Below are 14,853 nucleotides of genomic sequence, written 5' to 3'. Positions count from 1 at the left end.
ACCTCAGCCTCCTGAGCAGCTAGAACTACAGGCATGCACCACCATGCCCAGCTAATTTTTGTACTTTTTTGTAGACACGGGGTCTCACCATGTTGCCCAAGTTGGTCTCAAACTCCTGGCCTCAAGCAACGTGCCCACCTCAGCCTCCCAAAGTGCTGGCATTACAGGCATGAGCCACCGTGCTTGGCTCTGTTTCCAAATTTGATAAGCATTTCTTTCGTGTCTTCCTTATCTACATCATGGCTAAAGAACATTAACAAGGTCAGATCCAGGGGCAGGATGAGCCCTGCGGCATTCCACTCCAAACCATCCTCCAGGTTCACCACAGATCCGTCACTTTCATACTAGCTGAGTACATTTGTTCAGTTAGCTGGTAAACTCACCTATCATAACTCTCATTTATCTGTGAGACACCCAGGAGAATTTTACTAAATGTTTTAATAAAATGATGATACGTATGTATTTTGATACTTTGACATTCCAGCTTATTCCAGCAAAAGAAGAGAGAGGAAAGGAGGAGGAGAAAAGGAAGAAAGGGCAGAGGAGGAAGGAAGGAAGGAAGGAAGGAAATCAATTTGGCAAGATTTTTAATAACAAAATCATAGAAGTTTAAAGGTGAGAGAGATCTTTAAAATTACCTAGTATTCACACAAAGTGCAAGGAAGTTAAACAACTTGTCCCATGTCATATAGACCTGTGGTTGTCATACTTCGTTGCACATGAATGTCACCTGGGGAGCTTTTCGAACTCCCAGTACTCAGCCTGCACCTCATTAAGTCAGAATCTCTTGGGGTTTAAAAAATACTGATGCTCAAGTACCACCTCCAGAGAATTTGACGTAATTGGTACTGGGTGGGGGATTGGGCATCAAGATTTTTTTTTTCTTTTCTAGTTTTCTAGATTCTAATACACAGCAAAATTTGACAGTCTCTAATAGAGATGGTATTTTAGCAAACCCATGGTGCTGCATAGTGATGATCACATTTTCCTAGAAATGCTTTGGCTCCATCTATTTCAAGCTGAATTTTTCCAGAGGTCGTGTCAGGCCAACGAGTCTGTAGCTTCTAGCATATACTCTTTTCTCATTTTTGAAATTGGGGCACTGTTCATCTAGGAATTCATCTAGTCCTGGTGACATTCTCCAGGTGCCTAGATCAGTGCTCTCCAACTTGAGTGCTCACAAGACTTATTGGGGGTGGGGGGATGCAGATTCCCAGGCTTTACCAACAATACTCAGATTCAAAAGTCCAGGGCCTTGGAATATGCATTTAAAGTGCACCGTGCCAGGAACTTTGATATAAGCAATCCCCATATCTCAGTTGGAGAAACACTATTTTCCAACAGCATCCAAATCTCCCTTGGGCTTCGCTCCATCCTCATGCTATTTTTTTCTACCCCTTTTTATGAAGACATAAGAATTGGGGCTGGGTGCAGTGGCTCTCACTCATAATCCTAGCACTTTGGGAAGCTGAGGCAGATGGATCCTTTGAGCCCAGGAGTTCGAGACCAGCCTGGGCATCATAGGGAGACCCCATCTCTACCAAAAAATACAAAAAATTAGCTGGGTGTGGTGGTGCCCACCTGTAGTCCCAGCTACTCTGGAGGCTGAGGTGGGAGGATCACCTGAGCCTGGGAGGTCAAAGCTGCAGCGAGCCGTGATCACACCACTGCACTCCAGCCTGGGTGACAGAGTGAAACCCTGACTTAAAAAAAAGTGTATTTTTTAATTTAAAAAAGAAAACAGGGAAAAAAAAGAATTGAGCATTTAGTAGGCCTTAAACACTGATTGGACTGATTGATATATTTCAATTTCGATTTTCTTTTTCCAGAAAAAGAAAGCAATGTCTCAATGTCTCTCCAGAGGCATTTGGTTTTCGGTCACCCCTCAGTTAATCCACAACAAACAAAATTACACAACAAACACAATTTCATATAAAAGATTCACTAAGAACTAAAAAGCATCAAACTTGAGTATATTTCTGTTAGACTATTAGCATCACGGGCAACTTCCTAAATAGCCCTTGAATCTCTGGCACCTACATGGTGTCTTTCATATTGCAGATGTTGGATAATGCTGAATGAATGAACAAAGGAATCAATATTTCTAGGCCAGAGTCCTTTAAAAATTCAGTTGCTAAAAGTCATTATTAATGCATCATTTTGTGCACAGGTACGTGCTATTCAATTATACAAAAGCATTTTATTAAATCAGAAAGGGGTAGTACTCATACATCATTTTTAAAGAAAGTTTTTAAATCATGATGGAAAGACGTGATGATTGTTCTAGAATTTTTTGATTATCCATTAGAAAAAAATTGGCTATTATAATTTTTACATTATTAAATAATTATTACCAATTTATTTTTTTAACTGTTTTTCTCTCAGGTAATAGGTTACAAAAAAAGTCAGTTCTTTTTCATTGTCACCAAAATATGAGCTGGTTAAAGCAAGGCGCCACTTACCCCTCCCATGTACTACACCACCTGGACTTCCAGGAGAGAGAGAAGTGAATTTGTAAGCAGTGCGTGTACCTTTGAGGACATCTCTGATGTAAAGCTGATAAAAATGATTGGGGATTTTCCATGACTTGGTAAAATCTAAGCTTCTTCCATTTCCCATCCTCTGTTAGCATTTAAGTGCATTAAAGAAGTCTCTGAAGAAGTGATTCCCTGAGGTGTGAAAAGGGTTCTCAGGCTCAAAGAGGTGGGGGACTTCCACAGGGTTCACAAAGGCCCAAGAATGTTCTAGTGGGTAACACGAGCCCCTGGGTGGATCTTGGCAAAAAAACAGCTTGAATCTTGCCCAGTGCTGCTGTCCCTTCCAATATATACCAAGGATGGTTTTCAAGAGTAAACATGAAATAATGATTCATCATTGGCACTCACTTATAATTTGCAAAAGGAAAGCCTTCCGCTAAAAGGTTTTTACTGTGTGTATGTTGGGGGTGAGTGGGTGGAATCGATAATTTTCAGTTTTTTTCATGCTAATCTTTCACTTCCAATGCTGAAAATACAAGGAAAGAACAAAAGACAGGCTGTGGAGACAAACTAACCTTCGCCACCAAGCACCCTCCAACCACTAGCCCAGTCTCCCCTAGTTGTTCTTGTTCATTCTGAAGGTGATTTGATTTCTAAGCTCATCTCTATCCCACTCCCACACCTTGGCTCAGTCACCCTGACACGACCCCCCTCTCTGGCATTCTAGATGTCAGTTTTGTAGTTTCCCATGTTAGAATTCAGCTTTTCCTAGAGATGTCGGCTTTAGCAAGAAACTGGCTTTAGCTCTAGCCCTGAAAACCTGGAACCCATAGTCATTCAACTGGAACCAACACCCTCCACCCCCACCCCTGACCACCACAGTGGGAGTGAAGTAGGCAGGTGTAATTCTTTCCCCTTAGATTGTGCTAGCTTGGAGAACAGATGCCTCATCAGGCTCACCCTATTGCATTCTGCCTGGTATTCATTGCCACAGAGGTTTTATAGCCTGATGTCTGTGGCCTAAATATAATGAAGAGGCATAGGGTGAGGCAGAGGAGTCCCTGGCAGCCCGCGCCAGAGAGGTCCCTTTCACTACTACCTTTCCAGTAGAACAGTGGAGCAATTACTTATGTCTGGGATCTTAAATGAGTAAGGGGAGGTCTGTAAGACCAAGCTGGTGATTCTTCCTGGGTCTCGCCAGATGAGAGGATAAGAAAAGGGAGGAAACTATACTGACCACCAGAAGGTGTTTGAAAGTGTCTGCTGGTACATCAGACGTGATTGTAATCAGGTAACAGCTTGGCCTGGTGCCAGGTTTTCCAAAGCGTGTTTGTGGAAGAAGAGTTGTATGTGGTTTAAGATTCCAGGACTAAGACCAAAATAAAGGTCCCACCATCACATGATAAGTTCAGGGGATGTAGGGTTGAACAGGTCTCTTTAATGCAGGACTTCTCAGAGCCTTTAATATATGAACATACATTGTGAATCTCTCAGAAAGAGCTGACCACTATTTCCCAAACAGCCTAGCAAGGGGCCCTTTTGAAGCAAAGCATCTCAAGAACTATTGTTCCTAACGGCCTGACGCTGGCCCAGTGGAGCCTTGGGTTTAGAAGTCAGACAACAGGAATTTGACTTCTCAGCTAGTCATTAATTCCCCTATACTTCAGTTTCCTCATAAGAAAAGAGTGATCATAATCCATATCTTACTTACTTGTACTGAGGACTGAGTGGTGGGAAAAAACTGGCTTGAACAAAGACCAACTGCTTTTAGCTGATGAGTTAGGAGGGGCCATGCATGGGTGGGGACCCACTGTGTTTGTTCAAGTCTCTTTCTTCACAATGCTTTGTCTGGGGCCTCCCAAAGACTAAGCCCTTTGGGTACCTACAGGTTCTGGGATAATTTAAGAGTCACAAAGCGATGGGCTCTTTTCCCTTGAGAGCTCTAAGATCTGAAAGAATGCTATACCAGTAATCACAATAGTAGCTAAAATCACTACTATTTATTAAGGGACTACTACTTACCCAGCATAGCAGGTGCTTTATATTTCTATTATTTCAGTTCACTCTCACAGCAAACTTTCAAGGTAGTATCATATCCCCATGTTATAGATGAAAAAACTGAGACTCAGAAGTTAAATAACATACTCCCTGGCATGGCTAATTAGTGGCAGAACCGAAGACTTGCTCTGTTTAATCAGTAAAGAACAAAAATGTCTGCCCACTAAAAGGCTACGCCTTGTTTTCAGGATCCAATCTGATCAGTTCACATAAGAACTAAATCACTAAAGAGAATTTTGAAGACTGTAAGGAATTCTGTTTCCATTCTTACAGATAGCTAGAAACCTCTAAGATGGCAAGAAGCCAAGGGAACTAAAGGAAGATTTCTAAATACAAAGGTGTGCAGGGGAGTTTGGAGAATACTCCCTGAGGGGACCTAGAAGGGTTTCTCGAAGGATCCCTTCCCTCATTTTCTAGCTCTCAACCCAAGTGACCATGGAGATTTTCCAAATATCAAGTTCATTTGAAATAGGCCACAATCCTTCAGATTGCCAAGTCATCTGTACATCTTCTTCAATTGATGGCAACTGATTTAAAATCAGCATTTTTGAGAACAATCATTCCGAGAAATTGCAAAGCAGTAAGATATACTCCAAGGAGTACACATTCCCTGTTCCGTTGCCACACGATATATGTTTATGATGTAGACTTCTGCTTGCCCCAAATGCCTAAGAATAAACAAACATATTACCTGTTTCTTCTGCTTGGCCAATGTAGAGGTTTTTTCCTCACCCCAGGTGTTTCAAAGAAAATGAAGACAAGAAAAAAGCCTTCTCTCTGGGGAAATGCAGAGGTCTGAAAGAAAAGAGGTACAATTTCAGCTCTCTCTGAAGCACCCCCCCCACACACACACACCCCCTACTCTGCAGAGAGAGCTCTTTCTTTAATAAACAAACATATATACACACTCATACACAAAGAAATAACTAGAACAGGGCCAGGCTGCTTTGCCTTTCAGCCTGGAAGGCAAGCCCAGAGCAAGAATCTGGGAGATAGTGCGCTGGCCGTGAGTGCAGCTCTCTGCCCCAACCCTGCTCTGTTCCTGGCCTGGAGATGCACTCAAGTAATGGGCTGCAAAGTCAGCGGCCACGTGACTGCTTCCAAAGGGACCAGGCTCTGCATGGGCAGGACCAGGCTATTGTTTGCATAAATAATCTGCCATCAGTACAAAATAGAAAAGAGAATTTCCGTATATAAGAGCAGAAAAGCATTCTTTAGGTAAACTGAGGATAGTTACAGTAACTTGGTACAATTAAGAGAAGTGAAAAAATGAAACATTCTTCCTTGGTTCTAGAAAGGTGTGAGTTTAAGGGAGCAGCCACTGGGTCATAAGACATTTGTACTCCACCAGCTGTTCAATAGCTCCCTGTTGGAGAACCTACCTGTGACGGGAGAATTACCTCCCTTCATCAGCAGAAAGGGAAAGGAAAGTTGGCCTGTAATGTTGCTGAGTTTGGGGGAGGAGAAAAACATACTTGAAAATTCAAAGTGCCCATGGCAGTAACAGATGCCAGCAGCCACAGTTCTGCCATGTTCGAGGCAATCTAGCAGTGGTCTTGTTCCCAGAGTCTCATACTGACCGCGGCTGTGCCGCCAGCAGTTTCCCTGGCAAACTCTTCCTAGCTGGTGACACAGCATACATGTTTTCAAGCTTACTGGTCTTAGGCTTTGCCAGCTAAAATTCACAGGACTCCAGCCATAAACATTTCATAACCCCACTCAAGCTGCTCTTTAGCTCGATTCCGTTCTGCAAATGAGAGCCACAGGAGATCTAGTAAAGTGGTTACCTAGTTTGCCATTTAATCGGATGGAGTCACTTGAAAAACAACTGGCGAGGTGGTTCTGGGCTTCTGTCCTCCTATTAGTATATTAACATCACCAGAGGGCCTCATTATGAGGCAATACAACCACTCAGGTTTCCATGGTGGGGACGCCAAAAGTAGGACCTGATGAGGCTGCCACACAAATTGTAAATGACAGCATAATTACTCAGGCTTCAAAAAAAATAGTGGACAATGTAGCTATACAGCTGGCTCTCCCAACCAAATGCCTATTCAATCCTCAGCCATTAAATTATGGCTATGTCTAGATACAGTTGTTCCAATGTCACCTCCTCTGTGTGAAGCCTTTCCTGAATCACCAAAGGGGAATTAGTCACTCTGTCTTCTGGCTCTCAAAGCCATGTGTGCGTCCAATTATAGAGCTGCTCAAAGTGTGCTGTAATTTGCCCTTTTACATGTGAAATCCTAAAGGGAAAGGATCTATTTCATTCCTCTTGGCATCCCCAGTTGTGTGTGTGTTTTTTTTAGTTTTGAAACAGAGTCTCACTCGGTCACCCAGGCTGTGTGGCAGTGCACTCTGGGCTCACTGCAACCTCTGCCTCCCGGGCTTAAGTGATTCTCCTACCTCAGCCTCCTGGGTAGCTGGGATTACGGGTGTACACTACCACATCCAGCTAATTTTTGTATTTTTAGTAGAGATGGGGTTTCACCATGTTGGCCAGGCTGGTCTCGAATTCCTGGCCTCAGGTGATCCACCTTGGCCTCCCAAAGTGCTGGGATTATAGGCGTGAGCCACTGCGCCTGGCCACATCCTCAGTTTTAAACCTAGTCATTACTGAATGCAAAAGAGGTACTCACCAAATCTTTGTTTAACCACAGAAAGAAAGGAAAGCAGGGAAAAAACCTCATGATTTAGGTTGTTATTTTAATGGCCAGCCCCTGGACCACGAATTGGATTGGCTGTGCCCTTTAGGCGATTTGTTGAAAACTCAGATTTTGCTTTAAATGAACAACTTCCTTGTATTTTTCCATTGTAGAAAGAACACGAAATGTTACTGTGAGCACCAAAGGGGTCTTACAGTCAGCCTCCAATTGTTACATGAACCAACATTGATGTAAGTGAATAAATCACAATAATGATAACATCTGTTGAGCACTGACCATGTTATAGGCACTTCTAAATTTTACATATGTTAATCTTATTTAATCCACACATCATCCTCTGAGGTATATACTATCATGATCCCTCTTCACCCATTAGGAATTATAGCCTAAAGTCAAACAGCAAATGAGGGGCAGAGTTGGGAGTTGAACCCAGGCACTTTGGCTTTAGAACCCTGCTTATTATAATCATTATACTCTACTGCCTGAGTCAGCACCTTGTGTGTTTGCAAAATTCAAGCTTCAGCCTCTTCTCAAATGCTCTCCGGCTTTCCTACAGCTGACCAGGGATGTGTTCTCCCAGCCTGAAAAAAGAAAAAATGATGGGCAGAGTGATGTTAACAGTTTTAAACCTCCTATGTGGCAAGCACCTCCTATGTGGCAGGCGCTGCTGAGGGACAGAGACACAAATGGCAGAGAAAAAAATATATACATGATTGGATATTGGAATATACACACCAGGTACTTATAACAGTGCCAGGCACATAATAAATATCTATTACATGAATAAATGAAAGCAATACAGTATGACAAAATAATAAAACAGGTAGGAGACACTCCAGGGGTGCAGAGACAGAGCCCTGTCTCAGAAAGGGGGGTGAGGGAAGGCTTCCTAGAAGTGATGCATGGGCGGAGACCTGATGACTGATCAGGCATCTGCCAGAGGAAAAGAGGTGGGAAGAGGGGGTTCTCATAGCTATGCATATTTTACAGTACTTAACTAGGGTGTCAAATGCGGGAGGGGAACTAGAAATCGAAATGAACTTCTTTCCTAAAGATAATGCTGCAATTACATAGAGAAAGGTGCCCTGATGTTAAGACTGAAAAACGGCTGCCCTCTCCACCTCTTCAGGCTAGACTTAATCTCTCTTGATTGCCTTCCCTTCCTTTCTCACTTCCCCACTGCTGTACTTTCTTTGTTCCTGCCTTCCAAATAAACTTGCTCTCAAATGTTTATCTCAGACTCTGCTTCTGAGGGATCCCAACCCAGGACATTTAGTTAGTCCATGGCAATAGCAAACTATGGAAACACGAGGGGAATGGAGAAGCCTGACTACCTCTCAAGGGGGAGAGAGAGCATTGCAAGCAAGCCTCTCCTATTTCATAAGCTTCCTGGAGCTTGCCACAGTTCCAATTTCTGCCCAGGCAAAGTAGTTCTAATGGGCAGCTCACATTATTGATCATGACACACCCTGAGAAGTATGCTAGAATCGAGGCAAAGGAGCTGGACTGGAGAGGAGATTAAGAAAACAGTGGCATGTGCAGATCTATTTGGTGGTGGGTACTTAAGGTGTCTGCTTGTGGCTCCTGATACCTCAAAGCCCCGTAGCACCAAAGCGGGGAAGCTCAGAGAGCGCTGGCCTCTCAGCTCTGGTGACTCTGAGCTAGCCTTCTGATGTTGAGGCCACTGGCAAGCAACCACACCCAATCACCACATCCTAACCCCTAGCAGTCTCCAGAACAGGGGTAGCTGCCCCACAGCAGATGCACAGAGATCTGCTGGAGAGCAGAAAGCGAAACATCAGAACTCATATTTTTATCTATTTTCTTATTCCTGTTAACTTTTCTATTTCCATATATATTTGATCATGTACACAATAAATGAGTTCAGCAGTATTAGCTGTAAATAAATAAATATGCTTGGTCCATTCTCACAAAACTTACTGTGAGGGGTCCATGATCAAAAAAAGTTCAAAAAGGCTGGGGGCAGTGGCTCACAACCTGTAATCCCAGCACTTGGGAGGCTGAGCAGGGAGGATGGCTTGAGCTGATGAGCTGGAGACCAGCCTGGGAAATATAGCAAGACCTCATCTCTACTAAAAAAAAAGAAAAAAAAATTAGCCGGGTGTGGTGGGACATGCCTGTTGTCCCAGCTACTTGGGAGACTGAGGCAGGAGGATCACTTGAGCCTGCAAGATCGAGGCTACAGTAAGCCATGATAGAGCCACTGTACTCCAGCCTGGGCAACAGAGGAAGACCTTGTCTCACACACACAAAAAATACATACATACATAAAATAAAAGGACTCTAATTTAAAAAGCCTGCTCCCTTGTGAAGAGAAGGAATACCAAGTAATTTTTCACTTAAATAGAAAAAGGATCAAGCATATTTTCAAGGGTGAGTTCTGGGTACTGAAAAATCACATTAAGTAGGAGAAACGAGAGGCCAGATCTGGCAAGTCATTAGGAAGTCATTAAAAGAAATTAAAAGTGGGTTATGAATCACCATCAAACGGAAGAAATTCATAAAGGTCAGTGCTTGCCAAATGTTTCTATTGGGGTCACCTGGTGAGCAGCCACAATGACAGGCTAAAACAGCCATCACGTTTTAAGGTGTGGAAGTTCAGTTTTCGAAAGGCTTCATCTTAGATACAAAAGTTGAGCTCTCCTTGGTTGTGATTTAATAAATATATTAATAGATATCAGAATTTTAATTCAGACCACTGTTTAACCCTAGCTTGGTCCTCAATGGCTTGAGTTTAAAGAAATTCCTTAAATTAACCCTGAATGTTCATAAATCAAATCAAAAAGCTTCACAGAATGTTCTGGTCTGGGTAAGATGGAAAAAGGACATTCTACCCACTCTACTCCTCTCCCATGGGATAAAGCTATAAAACCTGGACAGAATCCATGGAACAGCTATTTGAGGACTGTGGCAGACAGACTCTAAACTGCCCCCGATGATCCCTTCCTCCTGGTCAATTCACACCCTTGTATTATCCCTCCTCTTCAGCATAGGCTGGACCCAGAAACTTGCTTCTAATCAATTGAGCATGGCAATGGTATTGGGATGTCACTTCTATGACTAGGTTATAAAAGACTGTGACTTTCTGTTTTGCTAGCAGACCCTATGGCCTTCAAAGCTTTTGTGCTTTCAATGAAGTAAGCTGCCACGTGGGAGAAGCCCATGTGGCAAAGGACTGAGGGAAGTCTCTGGCCAAAAGCCAGCAAGGAACTAAGGCCCTCAGTCAAACAGACCACGAGGAACTGACTCTTGCCAACAACCATACGGGCTTGGAAGTGGATCCCTCCCCAGTCAAGCCTTCAGATGACAGCAGCCCAGTCAACACATCATGTGCAGCAGCTCACGACAGATGCTGAAATAGAGGGCCCAAGTAAGCCACGCCTGGGTTTCTGCCCCACAGAAACTGTAAGATCATAAACATGCGTTGTTTTAAGCCACTAGATTTTTTGGTAATCTGTTCCACAGCAATAAACAAGTAACATGAGGACTCTGAAAAGTAAATAGCAGAAGGCCGATGAAGGAAATAGATCAGAGTTTGAAGTACCACTGAACTGACAGTGAGTTTACCTTTTGTTCCCTCTAGTTCTTCCAGGCCAGATTCAAGGAAGCAGAAATTAAAATTAAAACCATGAGATACCACTATATGTCTATGAATATGGCTAAGTTTGGGTTGGGGGGGAGGTTGAGACAGGGTCTCTGTCACCAGGCTGGAGCACAGTGACACAATCACAGCTCACTGCAACTTTGACTTTCTGGGCTCAAGTTATCCTTCCACCTCAACCTCCCAAGTAGTTGGGATCACAGGCACATGCCACCATGCCCGGCTAATTTTTGTATTTTTTTGTAGGGACTGGGTTTTGCCACATTGTTCACACTGGTCTATAGCTATCTGCCTGCCTCAGCCTCCCAAAGTATTTGCATTATAGGCATGAGCCACTGTGCCCAGCTAAAAATTTTTTTAAATACAATATCCAGTGTTGGCTAGAATATGGAGCAACTCGAACTCTAACACTTTGCTGGCAGGAATGCAAAGTGGTACAGCCACTCTGAACAAGAGTTTGGTACTTTCTTATAAAGTTGAACATATACTTACCATATGACAGCAATCCTATTCCTGGGTAGTTATTCTAGAGAAATAAAATTTTCTATTCATGCAAAAACGTGTATACAGGTTCATAAGGTCAAACACTGAAAAGAGCTTAAATGTCCTTCAGTGAGTGTCCCACAAACTGTGGGACATCCATACAATGAAATGCTACTTAGCATTAAAAATGAATGAAGCTAATACACACAACCTGGATGGGTCTCAAAGGCATTATGAGAGTGGAAGAGGCCAGGCCGAAACGGATACAGACAGTTATATGGCATTCTCAAACAGACAGAACTATAGTGACAGGGAACTGATCAGCGGTTACCAGGGGTTTATGGGTGAGGGAGGGGAGTGACTACAAAGGGCTAGCAGGAGGGAGTTTTAGGGGGCAGGTTCTGTATCCTGATGATGACGGTGGTTATGCTAATCCATCCATGTGTTAAAATTTGCAGAACTGGCCGGGCACGGTGGCTTACGCCTGTAATCCCAGCACTTTGGGAGGCTGAGGCAGTGGATCACCTGAGGTCAGGAGTTCAAGAGCAGCCTGACCAAAACAGTGAAACTGTGTCTCTACTAAAAATACAAGAAATTAGCCAGGCGTGGTGGTGGGTGCCTGTAATCCCAGCTACTTGGGAGGCCAAGGCAAGAGAATCCCTTGAACCTGGCAGAGGTTGCGGTGAGCCAAGGTTGTGCCATTGCACTCCAGCCTGGGCAACAAGGGAGAAACTCTATCTCAAACAAAACAAAACAAAACAAAACAAAACAAAACAAAACAAAATACAGAATTGTACTTTAGGTTAGCGGAAAAGTAACTGCAGTTTTTGCAGAGATACGCCCATGTACTACTGGAGTCCAGAAAGAAATGAGCTCGACCTGGGAACGCCAGAAAATGTTTCACAGGGCATAAAAGATGGACAAGGACATTCCAGGGAACATGGGAGCCCGTTATATTCGAGATTGGGGGATAGAGGGAGTACAGAGCAAAGGTTGGGAGCATTAACCTGCGGGAGGTAGGTTGGTGCCACCTGTGTGTTCTTATAAATCACAGCAAAGAATCTGGACTTCAACTTATCAGTCAGGGATTGTCCTTTCAAATGCTTAATGGGCTAGGGCAGATAATACAAATGACTAAAGCAGCCTGGGCGGAAACCATGAGACACTGTAACGAGTTTTTGTCTAAATGAGGTAGCTGCTACTTACTGGTAGCTCCATCTTCGGCTGCTATCCAGAAATCACAGCCCAGTGTTGTCTGATGTAATTTTCCAAGAGAAGCTGAAGATAGTTGTATGTATGATCTCCTTATTTTTAAATGTTAGCATAAGTATGTTTCAGCAAATTTATGAAGCCACTGATTATAGGGTGCACTGCTGTTTTATGTACCAATAAGAGAGAACACCACCACTGATCAAACTATGACACTGTCCATTTCAAGACACATCCCAATATCAGAGCTGCTAAAAGGTGAAAAAATATATATACATCTTAGAATCAACAAAATACAGTCATTCTCATTTTCTCAAAACGCCGTACAGACTGCGTGGATTCCTCTTAAAGCTGCCAGATTGCAAACTCTGTTTAAGTCAAGAGGAGCCTGAGGATAAGCTGATTAGATTCAAGGTGCAGGATCACTCTGGGGATCAGATGGTGATGAATGGGGAAAAGCAGGTAACAGGAAGACCAATGAGGAGGCTCCTGCAATAATCCAGGAGATAGATGGTAAGGGCTGAATTCAAGTCATGGCAGCGGGGATGAAGCGGAAGGAGGAGCCAAATGTAAAAGTGTTTTATGTAATAAACCCCACAGGTCTCAGACTGGGCATGGAGAGTGAGGGGGAAAGAGACATCGAGGGGGATTCCAAGGTTTTCAGTTTGGAAAAATAAATAGATTCATCACTTACTCAACAATATTTACTAGGTGTCTACCATGCCCCAGGCACTATGCTAGGTGCTATGGTTACAAGAGGTGGACAAGATAGACATGGTCTCTGCCTTCTTGTAATTTACAGTATAGGAGATGATGATATTCATTGCAATAGGGTATTAAAGGGTACAAGAGTCGGACATGAAGGGGGACAAGTGAGTTTATGGTGGAGAAAAATCATGAGTTTGGTTAGCGGTGTGCTAAATTTCAGTACTTGTGAGACCTCACTGTTGAAATATCCCATAGGCAGTAGAAGTCTGGGTTTGGAGCTCAGGAAATAAATCAGGACCGGAGAGTCAGATTAAATAGGTCATGAGGTTGCTGACAATAGCTGAAGTGATTAGAGAAGATAAAATAGCCAGGGAGAGCTTGTAGAGTAAGGCCATAGAGGCAAAAGCAGAACACTGGGGAACAGAGACATTAAAGAGAATGAAAAGAAGGAGCCAACAGGGAGGCTAACAAAGAAGCAATCTGGAAAGTAAGAGGCCAAGGAGTGAGGGCTACCTATAAAGCAATGGAGACTTGATTACTGTATAGTCCCTCTAAACCTACACCTAGAATTACTTCCTAGAAGCAATTTACCTTTGCCATGTACAGTTCAGATTGTCAGAGTTATGGATGTTTCAGATGAATTCCAAATAGGCTTATCAAAACTGCTTCTAATTTAGAAAGCTAGGATATTTTTAAATATTGCCACAATCTGTTTCTTTATCTTGTATGTGCTTATGTTTTACATGTATCTCAGATTGACATCTAGCATGAGTCAATGTAGAGCAATTTTGTAATTCCTTATTTCTTCTTCTTTTCCTTCTGCAGGAGCTACAATCTGCCATTCCAAGAATAAAAGTAAAACAAAGACTACACACTGATGCAACTCCCTCTCATGTTAAAGCACTGGGAATTGGACAAAACTGATCTAGGCAGGGAATGGAGTCACTCTGCAAGACCATCATGAGGTTCTCTGCCCAGGGCTCTGTAACAGCTGAGCCTGAAATGTAAGATACTCTGATCCTTTGGACTTGTCCAGAAAGGCCCTCAGACATCTTCATTTTATAGGAGAGGAAACCATTGCCCAGAGAAGTTAGGTGGCCTCCCCAAAGTCACAGTCTTGTGATTCAGTGACCAGAACTTTTTCCAGGACATCAAGGCGACCCAATTCCATCTCATATGTATATATTAAAACATAACAAACTTCATACATAAAACATAAAGACCACAAGAGTTGGGCTAAACAACTAAACAGTCAGAGGCCGCAGGTTAACTTTTGATCACTGTCCCATGCCTACCCAGATCACCCTCAATTCACCTGGTCCATTGAGTGTTCTTACCTTTCCGTCGAGGTTTGATCAGGTCCACACAGGTTCAAGGGGAACAGACTCCTAGATCTTAACTTTGCTGGTTGTTGACTCTTTCAGCCTGACCTGCAGGCTCAGGACACAATCTGTCCTCACACAGGTCTTATTGAAGAGGGTTTCCCAGTCTCATTTGGAATCTTCAAGAGGTAGATTCTAGAATGATCAATAGGTTGCCTTGGTGACCTCACAATGTAGGATACAGATATGACAATACCTGCCAATGGAATGTGGATGACATGACCTGGATGAGAGGACTATTTCTTGCT

At 43.1% G+C, this 14,853-nt stretch overlaps 1 protein-coding gene across 1 annotated transcript in view; it reads right to left on the bottom strand.

Annotated features, from left to right (window-relative positions):
• The window catches only part of PPEF1 (protein phosphatase with EF-hand domain 1), a 142,638-nt gene extending 128,004 nt beyond the window's left edge, over window positions 1-14,634 (bottom strand). The window contains exons 1-3 of the mRNA XM_030934051.1: window positions 14,561-14,634; window positions 7,696-7,782; window positions 5,227-5,330 (exon numbers count right to left, since the gene is read on the bottom strand). The gene's annotated coding sequence lies outside the window, so the exon portion shown is untranslated. The remainder of the gene's footprint in view (window positions 1-5,226; window positions 5,331-7,695; window positions 7,783-14,560) is intronic.
• Between the last annotated feature and the right edge of the window lie 219 nt (window positions 14,635-14,853).

This window comes from Rhinopithecus roxellana, chromosome 7, assembly GCF_007565055.1.
Source record: "Rhinopithecus roxellana isolate Shanxi Qingling chromosome 7, ASM756505v1, whole genome shotgun sequence".
Lineage (NCBI taxonomy): Eukaryota > Metazoa > Chordata > Mammalia > Primates > Cercopithecidae > Rhinopithecus > Rhinopithecus roxellana.
This window is presented reverse-complemented; position numbering and strand designations above follow the sequence as displayed.